Here is a 27,797-nt window from a genome sequence, read left to right as displayed (position 1 = left end):
AGGGCGATAAGTAAAAGAAAAGATGCAAGCATCACATATTGAGAGGGAAATGCAAATAGTTTTTACACTTTATGTTGGCAAAAATGTAAAAGATTTATAACACCTAGAATAAAAATAGTGTGGTGAAATGTATCTCATAAATTGCTTTTGGGAATGTGAAATGTCCTCTTTTGGGAAAGTAATCTGGCAAATTAGATAAAAATTTATCATATTCTTTGTCCTATCAGTTCTGCTTTTAAGAATCTCTCCTACAGAAATGAAGTCATAAAAAATAGGATTTATATAATATCATTGTTTAAAGTGGCAAAAAGCTGGAATGAGCATAAATAAGCATAGGTTGAATAAATAATGATACTTTACTACCTATCCTTTCTAAAAAGAGATATTGATTTGGTGGGATCATATTTTAATTGATTCAAAAGAAACATTTTAAAATATAAGAGTAGTACATAATCAATATAGGAAATTGAGAATATAGGTATTAAAATATTAACTTTTAATTTATGTTTCTCAGAGTTATATTTTGGTCAAATATCCATTTCTCTCTGTTTTTTTCTCTTTTTTAATGTGAACATGTGTACATGTATATGCAATACATATTTATATAGTTATATTTATTCCTATATATCGATATATTTGAATTTTAAACTTAGCATTAAATGGTATTTTCTCCCCCCAAATGTATGAAGATACTATTGTAAATAACTTAATAATAGTGCATTCTAAGGCTGTAGCATTATTTACTTTTGCCACTAGATTGACGTAGTTTACAGATTTCAGTATTTAAACTAGTGCAATGGATTACTCATATATTACTAGAGGGAGAGTAAAATTGTACAGGCACACTGGGAAACATTTTGGCAACTTCCTAAAAAAGGAATTAAGCAACTATGATATGTTCAAGCAAAATAAAAACTTACACTCACAAAAGGCCTGTAAGCAAATGTTCATGGCAGCTTTTTTCACGAGTCTCACACTGGAAACAACCTTGATGTTCTTTAATGGGTGCTTGGTTAAGCAACCATGGTGCCTCTATATCAGGTTCTATTGTATTACTCAGAAATAACAAGCAATGAAGCATTGAGACTCGCAACTTCCAGGAAATTATGTCTAGTGTAAAAAAAAAACCCATCTCCAAGGTTTCATACTATATAAGTCGATTAATGTACATTGTTGAAATAACATTGCAGAAATGGAGAACACAGTGATTCCCAGTGGTTAAGGAGGAGGTGATAGAGAATAAGAAGGAAGTGAGTGTGGGTATAAAGGTGCAAGATGCTGGACCCTTGTAGGGAGGAAAATGTTCACCATTTTGTCTGTGTCAATGTCAATATCTTGGTTGTGATGTTTTACCAGTTTTGTAAGATGTCATCATTAGGGAAAATTGGGTAAAGCATATACAGGATCTCTGTATTAGTTAATATGACTGCATGTAAATCTATAATTATCTGAAAATTAAAAGTTCAAATTAAAAAAAAAAATCTGTGCAATGAACATTCCTATACATGTCTCCATTTGTTTCCCTAGGCTGTATTCCTAGAAGTGAAATTTCTTCCACAAATCACATTAACATTTTAAATATTTTTGAAACACATTGCCAAATTGCTTCTCAAGAGATTTATACAATTTGTATGAGCCTACATTTTCAGATGGTTTAGACAGTAACTTCAGTTTTTTTATAATAACTAGAGGCCCAGTGCATGAATTTGTGCACATGTGGGGTCCAGCAAGCAGGCCCTGATCAGGGCTGATCTGGGTGGCCAGCCAAGGGGGAGGGGCCACAGGAGGTTGGCCAGCTGGCCCCACCCCCAATTGGCTGATTGGCCAGCTGCAGTGCGTGCCATAGTGACCAGTCGTTCTAGTCATTCCAGTCCTTTGGCTTTTATATATAGATAGCCAATTTTATTGTAATCTTGTCGTTTATGGGTCACTGCACTGAGTACTTTGCACTTTGCTTTTCATTTCAACTCCTAACAGGCCAACAGGGTAGGCTTGTTGTACCTTCACTTTACAGATCAGAGAAATAGAGGAACCTGTCCAAAGTTCATGCCTACAAATGGCATGGTTGAGACTCAGACTAAGTTCCTTTAATGCCAAAGCCAGTGCATTAACTATATCATCTTATTCACTTATTCATTAAGCTACCTGCTAGTTCCTAGGCATGGATTAAGACAATATTACATAGAGATAGAAAAAATAATTTCTGTCTGCAAAGCACTAGCACTTTAGAAGAACTAGGGTCATGTGAAAGAGATGACACTTCCAGAAACATTATTAACTGAAACCAGGCGTTTTCTTGGTCCTCTGGCTCTTTATAATTATGCAGAAGTGAATGGTGAGCCTAAACTCTGATAATGATTTCACTTGAGATGTTTTCAGCTTGTTTTTAAGGCACAGAGGTAAAGGTGGTTGTCTGCTGCTGTTATATTTCCACTGAAGACTTAGTCTTAATTTTTAAATCATGTCCATAATACATGTAGTTTTGTTCTCAACTTATTTACAGGCTAAGTGGAATGCAAATATGAGGAAGGGTATATTGTATATTGTGCTGTGCACACTCCATTTATGTGAGGCCATTTTACTCTCACAAGTGTGCCAAAGTTTTCTTCTTCCATTATTGCAAGTAGGGAGTTCATCTATTAAATGTTTCCTAGAGAGTGTTGTTCTGACAAAGCTTCTTTTTGGTTGTATTATTTTCAGATTTTATTTGATGTACTGAGTTGAGTCCTCCAGGGATTTGACATTTTCATGGTGGTCCTTTGTTTATGTGGGACCATATTTCACTTGAAACTACTTGATTTTATTTTTTGTATAATTTATTAAAATATAGTTGATAACATTTTAATTAGAGATAAAAGTTTATCCAGTACAGAAAAAAATCAGAAACTAATTTGTTTTACTCATTTTTTTAAAACCTGGAGTTTGATATGATTTTATAATACATTACATTATTCAATTTAAATAAATACTTTAGTAATACAGGTTGATAAGTAAAATTGGGTTAAAATTTCTGAATTGTTGTTATAATTGCATCTTTATAGATTCTGAGTAAAGTGAATTTGTTAATTCGTATAGCATGTCAATTATTTATTCATTCAATTGTTTTAATTAATTTTGTTTTACCTATGTACATTATTTAGAGCTTCTAATCTCTTTGTATATGAAAATCCCTACCTTACTTTGCTTCCTTTTTATTGTTCTTTTGTGGAATTTATTTCCCCTTTGGGAGAAGATGACACTGATAAAAATAAGTCACTGGCAATTTATGAAATAGAATAATAATAATATAGCTCATATTTTTCCAAAACCCTCTACTTCTTTTGCCTTTTTTGGAGGATTATTTTTGGATGTGTTTTGAGAACACATCTTTATTAAGCTGTCCAGAAAGATGTCTAAGTCGTTTTTATAGGTCTGGATGTTCTCCATGTCTTCCTCAGGGCCAATATTAAGAAGGATTGTAAATATCAAGAAAATAAAAATTTAGATGTAATGAACATCTTATGACAGAGGTGACCGAGTTCTTGGATGTGAAAAGTAATTGAATCTAATTGTGAAGCCCAATTGTTTATAGCAGGAACTTGTGTGGAATATGAATTTGGATGGTCTGCTCCACACTGAATGTAAGTAGTGTTAGTCCCAAGTAATCACATAAATACAGTGTGTTACTTCGAGTCATGCTTCTTATTTGGCAAGCCAGATGATGGTAATATTGTTCTAATGATGTCTGAGGATCTCGAATTAAAAGAAGGTTTGGGGTAGGAGTGCCACATGGGGTTCTCAGCATTTAAAAAAAAGAATTCTTGCCATTGTGTAAAGTGCAACACTCAATAGTTGATCTCATTTCACTTCATTGATTCTCTACAATGGCCAGGGCAAAGGGTAAGTGGAATAGAGCAAGAGTACTGGGAATATTAGTGGGGTGCTCTAAAAATGCACCCCCAGGAGATTATGATTTACTATTACATCCAGCAACACCTGCCTCAGTCTTATTGAGAATAACATAACCAGAAACATAAGAAAATGCTATATTAAACTCTGTGCCAGTAAAATGGAAATGTTCAATTAAATGTCCTCTTTTCTTGGAAAAGTATGAATTGATAGAGATTGCTCTATAAAAATATATTTTACAGACAAATATGAAAAATATTTTAATGTCAAAGATTTATATCCAAAAAAGATTTTAGAACCATAGAGTTCAATGGTAAATTCTTTCCAACTTTCAAGGAACAAATTATTTCAATGATATAAATAAGCTGTTGCTATCTAACCATGTATGATACCATTTCTTAAACAAAATGCATACACATGCTATTATTTATAGAAAAAAAATCGTAAATAAAGACCTCAAAAAAATAAAGTGATTTATATTTGGTCAGCATGGATTAGGATTTTATATTTTTCTTCATACTTTATTTTCCAAATTTTCTATATTGAGCATGGAATATTTCTCTAATTTTGTCTATATAGTTTCATAATTTAAAATCAATGAGTCATCTTTTGTTGAAGTAAGATGGTAGATGTGAATACAGTGAGCGACAGGCCACCTGAACACTATGTGCAAAGTTTATGACAAATGTTCACCTTGCATTGAAGAGGTCCCTTTATGGAGTGACCGTTGTCACTGAGGTTAATAGAACTTAAGCCACCCCCCTAGGCTGGTGGCCCTCCATCCTGCCTCCATGTTAGAATCATCCAGGAAGCATTGAAAATTATCTCTCAAATTTTGGGATATATTTTTAATGTTCTCCAGGTGACTCTAACACGCAGCCAGATTCAGCCATTGTCAGAGGCTCACTGCCTCTGGGTTAGAGCTAACTCTGTGGCTCATTCCAACAGCCAAGGAAGTGGAAGCCAGGCCTCCCCTGGCAGGATAAGCTGAGCAAGTGAAAGCCTGTTCCACATTCAGTCTGTGCTTTGGCCCTTTAAGCAGAGGGACAGAGCTTGCACTTCACCACTGTTTTCCAGGTATCTAGTCTGAATATCTGTCCCTCACTGTGATGCAATTTGGGATGAGAGCTCTCTAGTGACAATTACTCAGTATGAAGCTAATGTTTACATGAACTATCTAGGGTTTAGTTTGGTTTCTAGTGATATGCGGTTTTAAGAATTTCCATTACACCTGGCGTGGATGTCAATTCTATTTCTTATCACTCAATAAAACAATTTATTAGGAAATAGGTTTCAAAGTGCCAAACTACATGCAATACGGCCCTTGCAATCATAAATGTTCCAAACCTTGTTGGACAGGAAGAGCCGTAACTGAGCTATGACTTGGCTTACAGCTCCTGGCCGGGGCTGGGTGCTGAGGTCTGCGTGAGGCTGGGGAATGAGACTGTATAGATGGTTGGGAGCCAATTGCAAAGGGCCTTGACAGCTCTGCTCTGAAGTCTGGCTATAGGCTTTGGGTTTGTCAGTTGTAGATGCCCTTGGTTATTATTACAAATAGGAAGCCCAGTTTCTTGGAAGCGACCAAGGATGAGGAGCCAGGTGGTCTCAGGAATGTGACACAAAACACTGGTTTGTTCTGCAGTTCCCCTTTTCCCATTGAACGTTAAAGGTGGAGGCAATGGGGATAAATGATCTGGGACAGAATGGAGAGCAGAAACCTTTGTCTTTCCCAAGCATCCCCTAAATCCTGTCATGTCCCTGTCCCTTCTAAGTCATTTATCTTCAAAATGCACAGTCCTCTGGAGCAGCAGGAAAGCCATTACTGAACCGACCTAGCTGCAGAAACATTTTAAGCTTTTGTAAAATCCAATCTCTCTTCCTTCTTGCCCTCATCATCCAGGGATCCACAAAGATTTTGTAGATACAAGTATTTTCCATCAAGCTGATGAATAACGCCACTTGGCAGAAGACTCTGAACAAAGAACCAGACTACAATGTTTTGTAGTGACTTTACATACAATGTGCCTTAATTACTGGCAAGCCTGTCAAGAGCTTATTCCCACACGTGTCAACACTTCCTTAATACACTGTAATTCATCATGTTAGCATGGCAGAAACAAGGTACTCTCGTCCTTACACTCATCCTTCTCCAAGTGCTGGTCTTGAACTGTGTATCCCACTGCAGTGTCTTCGTCTGGTGAACAAAGAACAGACAGACTATAGCATTGAGACAGTGAGGTCCCTGGAGCCCAACAAAGTCGTACATCACAGAGCACTTCAGCCCGAGTTCCACAGCACGCCACATCCAAGAGGCACTGCTTTATCGTCAAAAGGACGTTCACTTAATAGCAGCAGTAAATCCTGAAAGGCAGTCTAATTTTAGACAGAAAACTTGGCTAAGCGGGAATCCTATCATTTTCTCTTTTGGCAATTTTATTTATTGAGTTCGTTTTTATGCTAGTTGTGTGATTATATTAAGATAGAAATTTATTTCTCCTATTTAAAAAAAAGAATTCATTTTGGATTGGGGAAAGGAGGGCAGGAAGGGAAAAGAATCTAAATAATAAACACTGCATTTCGTTGGAAATAGAGTAATTTGAAATGCCATATTATGCTTTCTGGATCATCTCTTAACCCTTTGGCTCTTCTGAGTGAATTGAGAAATGGGCTCTGAGCCTGATTTTAGATGTCTGGGGAAGAAGTGGTGAGTCTGAGTCCTGTCTCAGGAAAATTGGCATTGGATTCTTAAGCAACTTTGCTTTTAATAGTTATTAAGGTTGCTTATTTCACATTTGCATTTCATTTTTATAGCCAAAGAGAGAGAAGAAAATTTATTTCTCCGAAGTTTCAGATAGCATGAAATATGCTTCATATGATCTCTTAGGTGGTGCAAACATTTTAGAGTTCAGAAGGAAGGGACCAAGGATCTGGGTATGGGAAGTGGATGCTTTCTTGCTGATACTGCTGAGAATTCAAGGGAAGATATCCCTGTGTGTCCCTTCTGCCATCAGTTAAACCTGCATTTGATGGCCATTTTTCATCTTCGACTGTTGAAATGCATCAGTGGGGTTAATGGTGGCATCTTGATTAACAAGGGAGACACCGTATATCTTCCCATTAATCTGGAATTTTGGTTTTCAGGATATAACTTATTGGGAAAGAAGAGATTTAAAAGTTTCTAGTTCTACCAGTAAGCAATGGGACCATTGGTTTAATTAAAATAGAAGGTATATTTTAAACTGTTGAATAGAAATACTCTTAAGAATAACTAATCCTTAAATTCTATTAATGCTATTTAATTAACCAATTCATAAAAGTCCCTAATAAACTAACATTTCATTTTCAAAACTCCAGTATTCTTATTCAACAAGTCTTTCATATTAATTCACATGACATTTTTCAATTATTGAAGCACATTACAAATGATAGAGACATGCTGACAATGGTTAAATTTTAATATTTGTCAAATATTGGGTATGTATTTTAACAGGCATAAGAATGCCAAAGTACAAACATATGAATGTTAACCAACCCGTCCCCCATCAAAGCCACAGTTTCATTGTCTTTATATTTGCACATAATCATGAAATCATGATGAAATGGAGGCATCAAGGGAAACATATGTTCTTGTTTTCCTGTCTTCTAGAGACTTCCCGTCCAGGTGCAAGGCACGTGCATGGTTCGGTGCCAGTAGGAGAAAGTGCCTTGGAGTGAAGGGGTGGAGAGTATATTGGCTCTGGGAGAACTTACCCTGGGAGTTAGAACTTACCCTGACTGATAGGAGAGCTTAATAGAGCAGGAGAGTGAATTTCAAGAAGAGAGGAAAACAACATACAATAATTTTTCTGAGTACACAATGTAAATATCTCTAAAGAAAGCTTCTCAGCTTCCTAGTGAAATGCAGTGTTAAAATAGACATTAAATGCCTTGATAGAATAATAAAACTGAATACATATTTTTTTTCTTCCAAAATTGCTTCTTTTCTTATGTTCTTTTGTGGAACCAACTCCTAAATCCTAAAGGTATCTTTGCTGCTCTTTTCCTTCTACTCTGTTGCTCACATATGAATGTACATAAAAATCTTATTGATTTTTTTCTTCTGTAATATCTCTGTAAACCTTCCCTCATTTCAGACCAGCAATAACTTCTCTATTGGGTTCTCAGCTTCCTGTTTTCCTGCTGGACTATTTTATGCTTTTTTGTCAAATTTTCTTTTATTTTATTTTCTTTTCCTTTCTTCCTTTCCTTTCCTTTCCTTTCCTTTCCTTTCCTTTCCTTTCCTTTCCTTTCCTTTCCTTTCCTTTCCTTTCCTTTCCTTTCCTTTCCTTTCCTTTCCTCTTTTCTTTTCTTTTCTTTCTTTTCTTTTCTTTTCTTTTCTTTTCTTTTCTTTTCTTTTCTTTTCTTTTCTTTCTTTCTTTTCTTTTCTCTTCTTCTCTTTTCTTGAAGAACAACTCTCACGTTTCCGCTCAAAAACCTTCGGTGCTCCTCACTTATAGAAAAGGGTCCAAATTCCTTAGCTTGCATGCAAGAACTTATCTATTTTGGCTCTGCAGAACTTTTCTACTGTGTAATTCTGTTAAGCAAAATTGCTCCAAACTTTCTTTCTTCCTTGACTGTTCTTTCTACTTTGAACTCAGTGCCTACAGTCAGTGCTTAAGACACGATTTGTTGAATAAGAATACTGGAGTTTTGAAAATGAAATGTTAGTTTATTAGGGACTTTTATTAATTGGTTAATTAAATAGCATTAATAGAATTTAAGGATTAGTTATTCTTCAGAGTATTTCTATTTATATATAAGACCAACATTTTAAAATATACCTTCTATTTTAATTAAATCAATGGTCCCATTGCTTACTGGTAGAACTAGAAACTTTTAAATCTCTTCCTTCCCAATAAATTATATTTTGAAAAACAAAATGCCTGGTATAAGATTATAGCCAGCAGAGAAATAGGAAGAAGAGGAAGATCAATGTACTACTAATATTGTATTTCACTAAGATAAATGTCTACATCTTATGATTTAATAAAATAAAGACTCATTCCTTGCCACATAAAGTCCAATGCAAGTCAGGCAATCCTTGAGAGCAGTTCTCTAAGCTCTGTGATCCAAGCTCTTTCCACTATATGATAACACCATCTCAACACACGGATACATAGGAATAACGGAACAAATTTTCACACATTTCTTTTCTGTCATATTCTATAGATTATAATTAGTTGCAGGGCCCATCTGAACTGCAAGGTGAAAATTTGTGAATGCTACCATCTGTGCCACAGGAAATAAAGAGCAAGAAGTATGCTTGTGCCGAAACCGGTTTGGCTCAATGGATAGAGCGTCAGCCTGCGGACTGAAGGGTCCCTGGTTCGATTCTGGTCAAGGGCATGTACCTTGGTCGCGGGCACATCCCCAGTAGAGGGTGTGCAAGAGGCAGCTGATCGATGATTCTCTCTCATCGATGTTTCTAACTCTCTATCTTTCTCTCGTCCTCTCTGTAAAAAATCAATAAAGTATATTTTAAATATAAAGTATGCTTGTGGAGCCCCAAGGACTAATATAGAAGGTAATGATCTGCCCATTACTAGCTGTGTGACTTTTGACAAGTTGTTTAATCCTCTGGATGTCAGTTTTCATATGTATAAAATGTACATTATTATGATAATAATATCTATTGCATAGGGTTGCAGAGTTTATAATTCTTTTAAAGCGGTTGGAAGGGTGCCCAGAACATTCTAAATTTGAGTTGATGCTAGTTATTATTGTTACTCGTGTTTCCCTGAAAATAAGACATCCCCTGAAAATAAGATCTAGTGCAACTTTGGGAGAAAAAATTAATATAAGACACTGTCTTATTTTCGGGGAAACAGGGTATTAATGTGGAAAACGTGGGTTAAGAGACAAGGAGAACCATGACTTGGAATAAAGTTCTTAAAAATACAGCTTAGTGGGAAAAAATAAAGGTACCTTTCAGCCTTGGCAAGCTTTGGGGAAATAATTACAGAGGCCAAGTGATCTATCAGGCAGGTTTCTTGAGAAGTTTGGGTAAAGAAGATATATTGTTGTTTCCATTATTGTTATTCTGTTAAGGGAGCCTTTGTGAAAATTATATTCAGAAGACCAGATTTTAAACTTTTCCCATGTATAAAGAGGATTCAGTGGCTAATACCAGTCTTTTAACTATTATATAATAAAATGAACTGAAGGATCATCTTATACTTCCTGCAAAATAAAATGATAGAGGCATTCATTTATGAGGAAAAATGACCCCTGTGGTGTCCAGGTGAACCAGGCAGTCGATGGGACCTGTGCAGTGGTTACAGCCCACACCCCAGAGCTAGATTGTAGGCTCCAAGTCCTGATTCTGCCTTTTACTGACTGTGAAGCATAAATCCTCTTGTGCCTCAACTTCAGTACCAACAAAATGGAAATAATAAATAATTGTCCCTTGCTACCCTATAGGGTTGTTGTAAAAATTAAAGGCATTAGCATATTTAAAACACTTTTAAGATGCTTAGTTCATAGTAAATGCCTATTAATTATTAGCTGTTTTTATTAACTGCCTGGGGACAATGAAGACTTATAAATCATAGTAAAGATCCTCAGGCTGGTAGGACAAAAAGTCATTAAGAGAAGTGAAGAAAAATGTGAAGGGCGTGCAGCAAATACTGACTGAGGTATATTAAGTCGTGGTGCAGAGTCCACAAGGATGAGATGGGATCTCTGTACTAGAGTCACTGGCGTTCAGGGAAAACATGGGGAGCACGCTACAGGAGGTGTTCTTATGCTTGTGACTTTAAGGACAAGATGGCCTTAAAAGGCATTTTTTACCTTGAATTTTCCTGATGACTATGTTAGAAAGTTGGAGACTTTTTAGGGAAGTAACTAATATAAGCACTTATGTCAGGTAAGCCTGTTCCAGTTCAGTCAGCAATGTGGTTCTAAGCTCAGTGTCGACATCAACCATTGCTTATAAAGGCTCTTCCGTTTCCAAAGTCAGGTATGGAATGGAGACAGACACCTAGCTAAGTTGGACCAAAATGTCAAGCAAAGTAAGGGTGAGGAAGCTTTTACATTTAAATTATCTGGAAAAATTACTTTAATTCCCAACATCATTTTGCATGTTAAAAACATTCCTGACTTCTGTATATTTTGGATAACAAGTTTGTGGATTGAGGGCTTTTGACATGCCCTAACATGCCCTAATAAAGTATGTTTGCTGTGTTTTGATATTTCTTGGCATCATTTTTAATATGTCAGAAAAAAACACAAATGTCAGGTACATATTCAGATAAGTGGCCTCTACTTTCCATTTTGTTTTTTCTTGTTAGGAGAAGAACACTTAGGTTCATTCTGAGACATAATGGAGGGGAAGTTTAGCATCCCCCCTAAAGTCATAGCAGTGTATGAGGGTTAGGCACAGTGAATCTTTAAACAATCATTTTCAATATTTTATTATTTATGCTTAAAAATAAATAAAAAACTCTCATTTTCTTACTATAAGCTATTGAAGATAAACACTGTCAAAATTTTGGCCAATATAGAGATGATGCAATTATTGTGTGTATATACACATATATCAATAGTAGTACATATTTACTCATCCTTTAATGAACCAGGTTTAGAATGTCAGCAGAAAAAATACCAAACTTTTGGACTGGGACAAATATATAGAATGAAAAGCAGGATGGTACGGTGAAAAGGTTCTAGGGTCAGAAATTCAGAGAACCAGGTTCCTGTTGAGCTGGGGTTCCAACTCTGAAACTTAGAGTGAGTCACTAAACCTCATAGGGTCTCCTTTGCTGTACAATGGGAATAACAGTAACATCCTTTTTAAAAAAATATATATATTTTATTGATTTTTGTACAGAGAGAAAGAGAGAGAGATGGAGATTTAGAAACATCGATGAGAGAGAATCAGTCATCAGCTGCCTCATGCACACCGCCTACTGGGGATGAGCCTGCAACCAAGGTACATGCCCTTGACCGGAATTGAACCCGGGACCTTTCAGTCCACAGGCTGACGCTCTATCCACTGAGCCAAACCAGTTTTGGCAGTAATATCCTTTAATAATGCACTATAAATGGCAAAATACACTTCTAATCATAAAGTGCTAACAAATATATATATTTGTTATATATATATATATATATATATATATATATATATATACAAACACACACATACATATACACAAATGCCCCTCCCTTCCCCCCACCCCCACAGCCCTGATCAACCCACTCCATCACAATAGGCTTGCAGTCCCTCCCTCCCCTGCCAGCCTGCCCATGATCACCACCCCACCCCTACAGGGGGTGGGGTTGGCTGTCCAATATTCTGAAGCCCCTTCCCCTACCTGGCCACACCCCGGATCAACACCCCATCCAGATCAGGCGCAGGGCCCGCTGGCTAACGACCCATAGCCCCTTCCCCGGGCCATTGGCCTCTGATTGGCACCCTCATCCACCCAATTTGGAGTCAGGGTCAGCCAGCCCACTGCCCACAGCCTCTCCCCATGGCTAGTCATGATCCCAGTCAGCTCCACAACCCTGATCAGGGGTGGGGCCCACTGGGCAATCACCCCCAGCCCTTCCCTCCAGATGGCCCAACCCTGATTGGGGGGGGGGGGGATCCATCGCTGATCCAGATAGGATGGCCAGCCAACCTCCTGCCATCTCCTCCTCCAGATAGGCCCAGCCCCGATCTCCCCTGATTGAGACCTGAGTAGCCAGACTGCACTGTGCATGAATTCATGCACTGGGCCTCTACTATTATAATTATAATTATAATGCCATCATTGGTATACCTGAAATTATCTTAAAACAGATAACAAAGACACTCTTACTGTCAATACATGCTCACGTACACACACATGAATATTGTTAAATCTATTATAATTTTCTATTTTTGGCAAAAGTATTCAATCTTTCTTTTTTTACAAAAGTTCTTTCTCTTTTTAAAGTAGTACTTTAAAAATAAGGGAAGGAAAGCATAATAACTATCTTCTTTATCCTGAGTTTACCCAGCCACCCACGCCTGATAGTGAATGATCAGACCATAAATAATTATAACTTTACTTTAGCCTTTTCTCCAGGGGGATAGGACTACTTAATGTTCGGGTCTGAAATCACCATTTCTCTAAAAGTAACATTCTTCTACTTATTCAGACTCCCTCCTATCGTGTCTGGTGTCTTTTGGCATGAAACAGACAGCTGTAGGATCTTATAGGATCTTGTCTTCTCCTTAGGAAATTCATGATTGGACACTTAACCTTTGACATCTTTTATTCTATTCTCATGGAGAACCCTCATCTGGCAGCTCTGGTGTAAAAAGGGAGAGATATTTCTAGAACATCAAGTTATTGTATGGGCTTATGTCTCTATGATTAAATATTGGCTTTCTGCCTCAAAATTAGTAGTTTACTATGTTTACTTAAGTGTTAGAAATTTATGGAGTTATTATAGTTGAATTCTTGCTTCTAAAACAAAAACAAGATAAAATACCAATTGATGATTTATTTTTATTTTTATATCTTTGGATGGCTTAAACTGCCTTGCAGAAGCAAGTAAAGGTGTTATAGAACTCTTTTCCCCAGACTCTGATTGCTTTTTGTGGGATTCTCTATGTATATTTTTCAGTATTGATGCTGTCACCAAGAAAGAGTGGTATTTACATTATGTTAAATAATTAACCATTTATTAGACATTTTAATAGTTTGTTAATCAAGGTGAAATATGAAATCTACATATCCTATATAATAAAAGCCTATTGTCTGGGCAACTGATTGGCCATTTAATCAATCAAAGCATAAGATGCTAATGATATCCTAAGGCTGCTTAACTACTTGCTATTACATGCACTGACTACTAGGGGCAGATGCTCTGACTGGTAGGTTAGCTTGCTACTGTAGCTGGGCCAATTGGGACTGAGCGAGATGAGCTGAACATGCTCTGGAGCCCTCCTGCAGTTCTTCCCTGGCTGCCCAACCTCCTGTGTCCTGATTGTGCACTGGTGGGGGTCCCTCAGTCTGCCTGCACCCTCTGGCAGTCTAGGACCCTTCAAGGGATATTGGAAAGCTAATTTCAGGCTGAGGGACCCACTGGTGCATGAATTCATGCACTGGGCTTCTAATTACCTAGGAGTCTTAGAAAATATTTGAAATCATTTAACCAGGAAGGACAGCTGTGGAGGTAAAGGGATCCCTCAATTGAATTCATAGTATCGTAAAAGCTCAAATTAAAAGGCACTTTGGCTTCCGTGGAGAAGAATTCTAAATAATTTATGTAGATATTTCTCTCCCTCTCAAGGAGAATGAGCATAACTCTTATTTTTTACAGATGAACTGCACACAGTGACTTTCTTTGTATACAGTGTGGAATCAAGGAAGGAAGGGAAAGGAAAAGAAACTTTATAGTGGAGAAATCTGACAAATTCTACCTCAGACAGGTGATTAAAGCCAACACTGACAGTCATAAATCATGTAAACAGTATGTACCCTTGATATGCTATAATGAGGCATCTTTCATTTCATCTTCCTCCTAAAATCTCATAGTCCTAGTCTTATCTTGAGAAAAATCACATACAAATTCCAATGATGGGGCATCTACAAAATACCTGACAACTACTCCTCTACACTGTCAAGGTCATAAAAAAATAAGGAATATCTGAGAAACTGTCACAATAAAAAGAAGCCCAGAGACAAGGCAACAAATGTAATGTGAGATCCTGGGTAAAAACTAAGGAAATCTAAATAGAACATGAAGTTTAGTTATTAATATATCAATATGGACTTATCCTATCTAATAAAAGAGTAATGTGCAAATTGACCATCTCTCCAACACACAAGATGGCTGCCCCCATGTGGTCAAAGATGGCTGCCCCCATGTGGACACAAGATGGCCACCACAAGATGGCCAGCAGGAAAGGGTAGTTGTGGGCAATCAGGCCATTAGGGGAGGACAGTTGAAGGAGACCAGGCCTGCAGGGGAGGGCAGTTGGGGATGATTGGGCCAGCAGAGAAGTGGTGGGGAGGGTGATGCCAGCACTTCAGAAAGCGAGGTGCACTCAGGAGTGCATGGGAGACACTGAGCGGTGCAGAAACACGGGATCTGGACAGGCAGACAGCAGTACTGCATGAGAGGGGAGGTGGTGGCGGAGGGCAGCGAGGGCAATAAAGCCCACATGCACTCAGCCAACAGCAGGTCTGGGTCTCACAGGTCCTGTGGTCAGAGTGGGGCAGTGCAGTGGACCCTCTGCTCCAGCTCCCACACACTGTGCAAGGCTGCAGTGAACAGGGAGCCTTCTGGCCCACAGTCATCGGGACGCTGGCAGGACCCGTCCTGGGGACTGTCAGACTAGAGACCCAGCTGTGTGCTGGCTGTGGACAGAGACCCCCTGAGGTCCTAGAGACCATCCCAGCTCCTAGCCACTGCTTCGTCAGTCCCCAAGGGGCCTCCCACCATGGCTGCCACGACCGAGCCAGACAGGCCTCAGGGAGCCGAGGGAGCCCCATCCCAGCTCCCTGGCTGGGCTGTTAGGAGCAACCACAGCCTCCTCCACACTCAAGAGGAAGTGTTTACACGAGGCAGGACACCAGGAAGTGGGGCCACTGGGGTCTACTTCCATGGACATCAGCCACCCTGGACCCCGTCATAGTGTTGCCTGGATCCTAAATCTTGGGATATGTGTGACTCCTGCCAACTGTTTATCTGAGGAGATGACCCGTCCGTTCTCCATGGTCTCCAAGGGCAGCTGTCAGATCTCCCAGAGGCTGTCTTGCTGGGGAGCCTAGAGATCTTTTTGTCAATGTGAAACAGTCCAAGTCTAGCATGTCAGACAGATTCCACTGTAAGAAATGTACAAATGAACAGAACAAAACAAATTTGAGAGTCAGATAAGCCAGTGCAATGTCTGTCAGCAGTATCTCCTCAGAGGAAGGAGTTGTTGGCAGAAATTTCATCACCTGGGAACCCACAAAAGACTGCTCAGGACTAGAGAAAGGCTGGAGATGAGTGCAGAATGAGTGTATGATAATATGGTCCCCGATTTCTTTAATGAGGGGACATCTTAGGCCTTACTACACAGCCTCTGTTATGATGCATTTACATCATCCTATATAATAGAAGCCTAATATGCTAAGAGTCTGGTCATCTGGTCAGCCAGTCGGCCAATTAAAATGTAATATGCTAATTTTATGCTAAGACCACTCAACTGCTTGTTATGACCACCGGGGGGTAGATGCTCCAACTGATAGCTTAGCTTGCTGCTGGGGTCCAGCTGATCCGAACTGAAACAGGTCAGACATGCCCTGGAGCCCTCCCTCCCCTGGTCCTTCCCCAGCTGGCCTACCTCCTGTATCCCTCCCCCGCCCCGATCGTGCACCAGTGGGGTCTCTCTGCCTGGCCTGCACCCTCTCACAATCTGGGACCCCTCGGGGGATGTCGGAGAGCCAATTTTGGCCCCACAGCACAACGACAGGTCACTATGACATGCACTGACCACCAGGGGACAGACACTTAATGCAGGAGCTGCCCCTTGGTGGTCAGTGCATGCTCCCACAGGGGGAGCATTGTTCAGCCAGAAGCTGGGCTCACAGCTGGCTAGCGCAGTGGCAGTAGTGGGAGCCTCTCCTGTCTCTGCAGCAATGCTAAGGATGTCCGGCTGACGGCGTTGGCCCCCTCCCTGTGGGGAGTAGCAGGCCTAAGCTGTCAGTTGGACATCCCCTGAAGGCTCCTGGATCCCCTCCCCCAGTACATGAATTTTGTGCATCAAGCCTCTAGTATATTAGAACTATCCACTCCATTACACATCTCACAGCCACAATTCTAAGTCAGACACTATCTTGTGACTGACTTGATAAATGGCTTTGGTGGGAAGGGGATACTTATCTTTGCTTTAGTCATTCCTCCTCTGATTTGCCTTTTCAATTGTGGGGTTGATGTTTTCAAACCCACTAAATGCAAGGAAACAATACTGCCTTTCTTAGCTACTTGTAAAAGGTCATATGGAAAATGAGCATGGGCAGAGTGGCTTCAGCTAGACATGCAGGCACATGCATAAATGAGCACATTTAGAACATTGTTTGTCAGAGTTAACCCCTTGCTTACACAGAAAAAAGCAAAATGCTTTCCTACCCAATTGTTTTAAAGTGATGTGTGAAATGAAATAACAGGAGTAAATCACTGAAATCCTTACTTGATCGGTGAGAGCCAGTGTCCGGAGGAAGTGCCTGAGGGAGGATGCTGCTCACCAAGCAGGTGAGGACCTTTCCTTCCAGGTCTCTGTTAGGGTAAGTCGTAGGAAAACCTTTGAAGGCCTCTAGCCCTCCAAAACATGTCAAAAGAAAAGTACAATTACACTTTAACTAAGTAGAAGATAATAGAAGATATAAATAAAGTAGAATAGTAGAAGATAGTAGATTATATAAATAAAATATTCTGACATTTGATCTGTTTTTCCTCCTATGTAATTACTTTAATAATTTAATATATATATAAAGCTGTTTCAATTTTTTTCTCTCTCACAATTTAGTCTTCTTTTTAATTGAGGACTAAATATTTGCATTGCTTTTGGGAAATATAGCACTGGTTCAGATCCCCTTCTCAGGAAACCCCAAAAATTACTTCTCAGGAAGCCTAGTAGGATGGTCTACTCACAGATATAGTTTATTGACTGATACTTTTACACTGATCTAAGAGTACTGTTTACTTTTTGTTGGAATATGACTGCTTTGGAAAGAAACTGGTGAGGTTAGGTCATCTTCAGATTTCTGAAAATAATTTATTATAATAGACTTAACCATACACAGGAGAATTGCAATACTTCATAGATCATTTGGGGGGTGGGAATCTAGTCTTCAATGACACTATTTCCAGCAACAAATATAAAAACACTTTAACTCATTTTCCACAATGTATGTTTCTAAATTTGTAAAATTCTGCTTTATGATTACCATGTCTAAGCAAGAAGGTACTTGAACATATGCTGTGCTATTGGAAACTCATGTAAATAAACACAAATAATGGCTTTAAAAAAATGCTTTTGGTGGCTTTATTCAGTTCACATGCAAAGAGTGTATTTGCTTTTCTAGTAAGGGATACATGAAAACCCAAGCCCTCTGACCTATGTGCGAGATGCACACATGAGAATTAATAATAATAATAATAATAATAATAATAATGTTTTTAAAAATTCAGTATGTCTTTCTATCAGAATGGAGCAAGATAATAAATACCCATTGCACATAAATGATGCCTGAAAGGTTCAGAACTTGTGCAATCCAAATTAAATTTTATGAAAATAGACCATGGCATGGATGATTTCATTTTGAGTGCCTAAGTCACTTTTCTGCTGATATTCGTTTTCTTCTTCCCTCCCTGCCCCACTCCTTCCCTATTCTATCACCCCGCCTCCTTTCAACTCCTAAAAGAAGAGAACACTGTTCTCAGAACTCTCTCAGCCTTTCTTAATTGAAAGCAATGATTCTGAGTCACTCCTTTATATTAAGTGAAACGCTCTTGCATGAATCTCCAGGGATGAAGTGATTAGCACAGCAAGAAGCCGGCAGACTCCAGTCATCCCTGCAAGTGGTGGAAAGAATTAAATACAATTTTGCAAAGATAACACTGAAAGAATGGTATTTTCTTTCAAAACATGTCCCTCTCTGAAACATCAGTGCAGACACATGTCGAGATAGAAACCGGATCATATTTCTAACAGTTGAAAACTCAGATTTCATCAAACAAGACTGTTTGTTCTCATGCCCAAACTGTACCCTACACTGTCCCCTTGTCTGGACTATAATGGAATATAACATTAACTTCGGACAGTAGAGGTTGAGTTGGTGCCAACCTTACTAATGAACATGTGGTTTCAATAATAATGTGGCTACTTGCGCGTTAGGTGGCAAGGTGCCAAGTACTTAATGTCGAGGAGGCAACTGATGTAAAAAGTACCCTCTCCTGATATGATTGCATTTCCAAAAATGCTCCTGGCCCAGATTGAGATTCAGCAAATCAGGGATTGTCACTCAGCATCAAGGAGTGTAAGGCAATGACAGAAGAGGAGGAACCCTGCAGATCTCTCTGCGAACCTAAAGCATCTCAGAGTCTCGATGATAATGAAATGGATAGCGATGCGGTGTGGAAACACCCTACCTGGCCCAGGAGGGTGTGTGTATGAAGAGGAAGGATTACAATCACTCCCTGCTTCAAGTTCCTAGTGTTCTGGACTCCAGGACTCGAGGGTCTGAAAGCTAGAAGACAGTGAAATGAATTACAGTTTAATGATATTCCCACTACACTGACAAAATGGATTCAATTACATAATGGTAGCATTAAATGTTATTAAGAAGGGATCCAGAGTCTTGAGGCCAGACTCTCACGATAAGCTGCTTACAACAGCTGAAATAGCACATGTATAGGCTTTCCAGTTCTCATTTTATTGAAGAGGAAAAGAGTTACATTTGCTCAAACATTCTGCAGTGATGGTCTGTTATCAGGGCCTTAGTATATGGAAAGGGGGTGTTAGGATAGATCAGATTTGATTACTCTATCTTAAAGTGTACTCTCCCATTTTCCCCCAAAATGCTTTTGTGGAGTGCAGAGCCACATGGCTTGCTGGAAGCTTTGGTGCTCTGGTAAGACAATGATTTTTTTGTGGGGTCAGGACCCTTTCTGTAGGGTGAAGAGGATGGACAGTTTTTCTTAAATTCTATCTTTGCCTTTGAATGAAAGACCTTTTATTTTTGTCTCACTTTTAAGTTTGCTTGCTATAAAAATCATGCGGGGTGGCAGGGGAGGGTTTTCCTCAGCCCAGCCTGCACCCTCTCCAATCTGGGACCCCTTGAGGGATGTCCAACTGCTCATTTAGGCAGTCCCTTTCACAATCTAGGACTGCTGGCTCCCAACTGCTCGCCTGCCTGCCTTCCTGATTGCCTCTAACCTTTTCTGCCTGCCAACCTGATCACCTTCTCACTACTCCCATACCAGCCTGATTGATGTCTAACTGCTCCCCTGTCAGCCTGTTTGCCCCCAACTTCCTTCCTCTGCCAAGCTTGGTCACCCCTAACTACCCTCCCCTGCAGGGTTTCCATTGCCAGAGAAACCCAAGGCTCCCTCCTGCTCTCTGTGGCCACAGCCATCTTGTTTGGGGTTAATTTGCATACTTACTCTGATTGGCTGGTGGGCATGGCTGGTGGGCGTGGCTTGGGTGTAGCGGATTGATGGTTATATTGCATATTAATCTTTTATTAGGTAGGATTCTTTGTGGTGGACTGTTTTGTCAAATGCATAGAGTTGTGTATCTATCACCACAATCAACACACACGGAATTCATCACTTCAAAAAATGTCTTCATGCTGCATGTCAAATTTTCCTCCTTAATGCCAACCTGTGGCAATCACTGACCTGTTCTCCATCCTAGAGTTTTGCTTTTTCTTGAATATCATAGAAAGGGAATCTATAGTATGTAGTCTTTGGGTCTGACTTCTTGCACTTAGCAAAATGCCTTTGAGATTCATCCATGTTTTTCATGTACTACTAGATTCTTTTTATTGCTAAGTAGTATGAATGTTTATTCTTTCAGCATTGGACAGTTTCCAATTCTTGGTGATTATTAATTAAGCAGTTATAAACAGTTGCATACAGGCTTTTCTGTGAATATAGTTTTTATAGTTCCTTAGGTAGAACTTTGGGTGTGAGATTGCTGGATCATATAGTAAATATAAGAAGCAACTAAATTGTTTTTCTAAGGGGCTATAATATTTTGCATTCCCAAAGTATTAGTTAGTACTCCAAATCCTTTCTATTCTCACCAACTTTTTGGCACTGTCAGTTTTTTGTTTTTGTTTTTAAATCACCTTAGTAGTTAAGTAGTGATAGATCATTGTGGCTATAATTTTCATTTCCTTAGTGACTAATGGTGTTGAACATCTATTCATGAGCTTATTTACCACCTGTATATATTTGTTTGGTTTGGAGTCTGTTCAAATTAATTTATCCATTTTTAAACTGAGTTGTTTTCTTAATGTTCAGTGTTGAGGATTCTTTATATATTCTAGATACAAGTCCTTTGTCAGATATGATATTTATAAATATTTTTATCAATATTTGCTTTTGATTCCTTTATATTATTTTTTATAGTGCAAAATTTTTTAAATTTAATAAAGTACAAGGTAATCAATATTTTTATTTTAGAAATTATCCTTTTGATGTTCTATCTAAGAATTTGTTGCAATTTAATGCAAGGTCACAGAGATTTATCCTGTTTTCTTCTAGGGATTTTCTAGTTTTATATTTTACTTTGTATCTATCACTTATTTTGAGGTTTTTTTTTTGCAAGGTATGGGTTAAGGTTCTTTTTGGTTTATGTATACACGCTAATGTAATTTGTTAAAAACGCTAATGTAATTTGTTAAAAATACTAATTTTTACCACAGGATTACCTTTGCAACTTTGTCAAAATTCAGTTGTTTACATATCTTTTGCTTATCTCAATTATATTTTAATAATTGATATGCTTAGCCACTCATAGAAAATATGTTCTTTTTACTGTAGCTTTTAACAAATCTTGAAAACCTATAGTGTAAGTCCTCCAACTTAATTCTTTCTTTCTATTTTTTTTTTTATTATTATTTTTTTAATAGTTTTAGCTATTCTTTTTGGTATGGTAAAAAATCTTGTTGAGATATTGATTGAGTTTGCATGAAATCTATACATCAGTTTTGAAAGAATTGACATCTTAATAATGTTGGACATCTTATGATTATGACCATAGTACATCACCACTATTTTATTACTTTGATTTTTATTCATCAAGTTTTCAGTTTTTAGCATACTATACTTTTCATGTACAGTATGTTTTTAGGTTTATACTTAGCTATCTAGTTTTTGGGTGCTCTGCATGGTACTGTTTATATATGTTGCATTCCAATAGTTTGTTGCTGATATATAGAAATATAATTGATTTTGTACATTGACTTTTTATCCTACAACCTTGCTCAATTCACTTATTAGTTTTGGAACATTTTTTGGTATGTTTTTACTTAGGCTAATATTTGATCTATAAATAGAGACACTATTATTTTTCCCTTTCCAATCTGTATGCCTTTTTAAAATTTCTTTTTCATTCCTTATTGCAACAGCTAGGATATGGTGTGATGTTGAATAAATGTAGTGAAAGAGGACATTCTTTTATTCTTCCTGATCTTTTCAGAAAAGCATTTATCGTTTTACTCTCAAGTATCGATATGCTATTATTAGACTTTATAGATACCTTCTATCAGGTTAAGGAAGTAGCCTTTGGTTTCAGTTTGCTGAGAGTTTCTATCAAAAATGGTTTTTGAGATGTGTAAATGTACTTTGTGCCTCTGTTAATATTACCATATTATTTTCTTCTCTACTTATAATATGGTGAATTATATTGGATATTTGAATATTGAACCAGCCTTGTATTTTTGGGATAAAACCTACTTAGTCATGATGTAGTATCTTTTACTATATAATGAGTGGCCAGATTCTTATTATCTCTGAATGCATAATAAGAATCTGGCCACTCAGTATATATATTAGAGGTCTGGTGCATGAATTCATGCATGGGTGGGGTCCGGCCAGCCTGGCCAGTGGGAGGGGACATGGGCTGCTGGCTGGCCTGCCTGCTGGTTGAACTTTTGTTTGAGGGGACAATTTGCATATGAGCCTTTTATTATATAGGATATAGTGGCCAGATTATTATGCATTCAGTGATCATAATAATCTGGCCACTCAGTGTATATCTTTATAGATTCTGGTCAGATGGCAGCATAGGTAAATGGGGTACTCAAATCCTCTCACAACCACATTAAAAATTACAACTAAACCACAGAACCATCATTTAGACTGCCTGAAACTATCTAAACAGAAGTCCTACAACTAAGGATATAAAAAGAACACACACAGAGACAGGGTGGAGATTCAGAATGGATTGGTTCCACATCCAGATTTGGGAGATAAAAACAAGGAAGGATATCTCAGCTGCAGAAGTCCCACCTGAGGTAGGAGAGGTCTCAGCCCCATACCAAGCCCATCAGTGCCAGGAAGGGAAGACCATGTAACTTCTGGCTGTAAAAACCAATGAGGCCATGGCTGGGTGCTCAATTGGTTGGTGCATTTTTATGTACACCAAAAAGATTATGGGTTCAATTTCCAGTCACAGCATATAGTTAGGTTATGGGTTCCATCCCTGGTTGGATTGTGCATGGGAGGCAACCCACTGATGTTTCTCTCTCAAATCAATGTTCTCTTTCTCTATAAACATACCCTTGGGTCAGGGATAAAAATCAAACAAAAAGCAGGGATTGCGGCTGAGTGAGATGGAGGGCTGCGAGTCCCAGGCACTCCTCATAAAGGGCCCACATGGACTTTGTCAGACTCACTTGCTCTAAAACCCAGCACTGAGGCAGCATCTAGAAAGGTGCCAGAGACATTTGGGGAGGAACTGAATTGTCTGGCATGCTGGTAAGTATTGGAGGGGCAGCTTCCTCTCACACACAAGTACTGTCAGAGGTATTGTTCCTTTTCTGGGCCCTTTCCACCACAGAGCTGGCACGCAGGCCCATATCTGAATCACCACCAACCTAGTTGACATTGTTCTCTCTGCTCTGGTGATTCCCCGAGACCTGCCCCACCTCTCTAATGGGTGCATGCAAGTTGTTTCCAGTGGCTTTCCCATACAAACACATGTCTTGGCTCGTGCTGTACACTTTCTTAAAATCTCTGAAAACAAATAGCACTTGGCATTGGTGTGTCCTATACCTCTCTCTAAGTGACCCCAGGTATGGCACTATGGTGGCTGGCCTTGGTTCACAGCTTGGCCTCTCCTGATCACCTCTAAAAGCAGCATGGTTAGCATCCATCTGAGAATCTCCTTGTGGCTCATGTTGGTTGGCCACGAGCAGAACACAGGCAGTGGCTAAACTTGGCTTTCACATCCTGGGATACCGCAGAGTCATTCCCTCTAGCAACACACTAAAGAGGAAGACTGACTGGATACCAGAACTTCTGAAGTAAGAGCAAGTCTTGTTTCATTGAGTGGGCCCCTGGTGTCCACAGCCAGTTGGATTGAGAATAGGTCTCTCCTATTGTGTGCCAATAGCAATCAAGGCTTAACTATAATAGGAGGATGTACACAGCGTATGGGATGGGGCACAGCTGGAGTGCCCATCTTACATAATTTGGAAGGCTGGGCCAATGTATCCTACAAGACTTTACCATATAGACCACTCTACCACGTCTGGAAAACATAGAAGTTATACCTAATATATAGGTACAAACACAGGAAGGCTCCCAAATGAGGAGACAAAGATACATATCCCAAATAAAAGAACAGAACAAAACTCCAGAAACACACACACACACACACACACACACACACGAAACTTAAACTAAATGTAGACAAATAATCTACCAGATATAGAGTTCAAAACACCGTTTATAAGGATGTTCAATGAAATTAGGGACAGAATAGATGAACTTAGTGAGAATATCAACAAAGAGATGGAAAACAGAAAAACAGAAAAAATAAAGAACCACTCAGAAATGAAGAATACATTAACTGAAATGAATAAAGTACAGAACATCAACAATGGAGTAGATGAAACAGTAGGTCAAATCAAATATTTGGAAGATAAGCCCTGTCTTCATCTTGAAAGTTCATCTGGAAAGACATCCAATCTAATTAGCATATTATACTTTTATTATTATATAGTAGTAAAGGCATTTCCTGTCTTAGGATTCCTGTGACTGTTATGTGAAACATTGGTCTTCTAGAAGATCCATTATGAGTAGCTGTTATTACTATTTTTGTTGTTGTGCTATTTGCAGACACAAAATGTAATGTTTTTAAGTTCTTTAGGTACCTAGTGATTAGCTGACCCCAAGCTCTTCTGAACAGTAGAACTGGGAATAAGAAGCATTTGCTCTTTTTGTAGAAGTACTTTCCAGAGTGTATGATTCTCTGCTAATGGTGAAGAAGCAGCTTTCAAATAATATCCAATAAAGTATACCTAAAAACTCAACTCTTGTGGTCATTTCTTCTAAGACTTTAAAGATCTGTGTTTTCTCCAACAAGAAAATAGGCCCCATAGAGTTCATAACCCTGCAATGTCTTGGCCATCTGTATTCATCTGGTACATTCAACCACCAAACTAGAATATAATATTGTGTTTTTTGGACTGGATTAAAAGTGAGTTCTCTTAGGCTTAAATGACACTCCTGCAATCAGGGCAAGAGGGCTGTAATTGAAATGTCACTCAACAAGCATACTAAGAACAGTAGAAAGGAAGATGACTACCTTGCCTTGTGGTAATTGCCCTCCTTTGGAGGATTAGTAAGTCAGAGGATAAGCAGAAGGCAGCACATGTTCTCTTAGCTCTGCTTCTTCTTTTGCATGAAATGTAGTTTGTTTTAGGAACTGAACACCAGTGATGAGGCCATGTCAACTTCTCTTTTAGAAAATCAAGATTTAGCTAAAACCAGTTTGGCTCAGTAGATAGAGCGTTGGCCTGTGGACTGAAAGGCCCCAGGTTCAATTCCGGTCAAGGGCATGTACTTTGGTTGCGGACACATCCCCAGTAGAGGGTGTGCAAGAGGCAGCTGATTGGTGATTCTCTCATCGATGTTTCTAACTCTCTATTCCTCTCTCTTCCTCTCTGTAAAAAAAATCAATAAAATATATTTAAAAAAAATAAAGATTTGTTTTATTCACAAATAAACTAGTTAAGATTATGTGATCTGGGTGGATCAGGGATACTTCTGTGACACTTCATTCTTTCACTTAATTATTTATCAGAAGTGTATTCAATACTTTGTCTATAATTGGCTGGCATTTGAGGCATAATGCTGATTTTTTTTTTCTCTAAAGGAGCTTATGGTATGGTGAAAGGATACAGCTACTAATCAAATAAATGCAAAGATAAAGGTATTTAAGAAGTTATTACTATGGAGGAAATTACCTGATTGGGGATTCTGGAAATTCTTTTCCAATTAAGATAATTTCAGAACTAGGTGAGCCTATAAAAAGATGGGGAGAGACATAGAGAAAAGGCATACAGCAGATAACTGAAGCAGCATGTACAAGGGTCCTGAGGACAGAAGGGCATGGTTCATTGGATTAGCAGACAGAAGAGCAGTGAAACTGTAGTATAGAGAGGGAGAGAAGAGGAGGGTACAAAATAAAGCTGGAAAAATGAGCAGAGGTTAGGCCAACCAGGTTTTGTAAATAATATATAGAGTTTGGGATGTCATTTAAAGGGCTATGGAAACTAAGAGTTTTAAGTGGGGTGACATGATCTATTGTAATTTGAAAAGATCACAAGGGCTGCGGGATAGAAAAGTAGATTGGGAGGATAAGTGAGAGTAAATGTGGGAAGGATGGTTAAGAGGCATAAGGAAGGTTTCCTTTTCCCTCTATGGATTGGAGAAGCGTAAGTAAGTATAAATGTCAAAGAGAAAGATGCAATTCAGTGAAAATGCTAAATATGAAGGATAAAGGAGTTACTGAAATATTCCTGCAAAGTCCAGTGTAATAATTGGAGCAACTGGTCTTAGAAAGGATAAGGGCTAATTCTACTTTAACAGAATAGGAGGAAGAAAGTATGGGTGTAGATGTAAGGAGTTCATTGTGGGAGCTCTTGTTTTTTGTCTTTTATTTTTCCCCCTATTTATCTGTTTGTTTGTTTATAGAAAGAGAGAGAAAGAGAGAGATCAAGCAGTTGTTCCACTTATTTATGCATTTGTTGGTTGATTCTTGAGTGTGCCCTGACCATAGATTAAACCTGCAATGTTGGCATATCCAGATAGTTCTATAACCAACTGAGCCACTTGGTCAGGGCTGTGGCTTTTCTTTTCTTTGTCAAATAGAATGTGAGGTCATTTGTTAAGAGTAAGATGGAATGTAGGGGATAAAAGGGTAAACTAGAGATCTGAGGAGAGAGGAGAAAGTTTAAAATATTCACTAGAAAGGTGGAAGGGAGCACTGATATATGCATGTTGGAATCTTGCTGAGATGTGTTGTGGACACAGGGTTTTGGTGCTAATGATTTCACAATGATGCCAATTGGCTCTATGCGTCACTTTCTCCAGCAATAATTGGGCTCAGGCAGAGGGAAAAGCCAGCTGGGTTCGGGCAAGATTAGAATTTTGTTAGCAGCTGCTGGTTTAAATATAAAAAAGAAGTAAGTTTAAGTCACTGACAAATATGTTATTGAAATAATGTACAATGGAATACTTAAGTAAGGAATAGAGGGATTTGAAAAAGAAGGCTGATTGAGTAGGAGAAATTAGAGGGATTGATGGGAAAGAGATTCCAAAGAGCTTGAAGAATGTATTTTGAGGGGTCAAACTAGTGAGCTGGATGGAAGGAGTTAGTAGGAACCTGATTTAATAACTTTGGTGATAGAGAGGTTTGGGATGATAAGTTCTAGGGTAATATTGGAAAACTAGAGTCCCAGCACATGATGTCAAGCGAAACCCAGACCCACCAGGCCGGTGGGACTCAGACTGACTCCCACCACATGGGCAGGATGCGGGACCCAGAGCCAAGTCTCCACCTACCATGCACGCCTTGGTGTGACACAATGCCACCCACGAGCACACAGTCTCCCCATGACCAGTCTTTGGTTGTTCTACCGTGATGGCGTCATGACCAAGAGGTTTTTATAATAGAGACTAGAGGCCCGGTACACAAAATTCATGCAAAGGGGTAGGGACCTCCTCAGCCCAGCCTGCACCCTTTCTAATCAGGGGGATGTCCAACTGCTGGTTTTGGCCTGATCCCAGGGATTGGTACAAAACTGGCAGTCAGATATCCCTCTCACTATCCAGGACCACTGGCTCCTGACTGCTCACCTGCCTGCCTGCCTGATTGCCCCTAACTG

The sequence above is a fragment of the Pipistrellus kuhlii genome, unplaced genomic scaffold (assembly GCF_014108245.1).
Source record: "Pipistrellus kuhlii isolate mPipKuh1 unplaced genomic scaffold, mPipKuh1.p scaffold_m20_p_3, whole genome shotgun sequence".
NCBI classification, from domain to species: domain Eukaryota; kingdom Metazoa; phylum Chordata; class Mammalia; order Chiroptera; family Vespertilionidae; genus Pipistrellus; species Pipistrellus kuhlii.
This window is presented reverse-complemented; position numbering follows the sequence as displayed.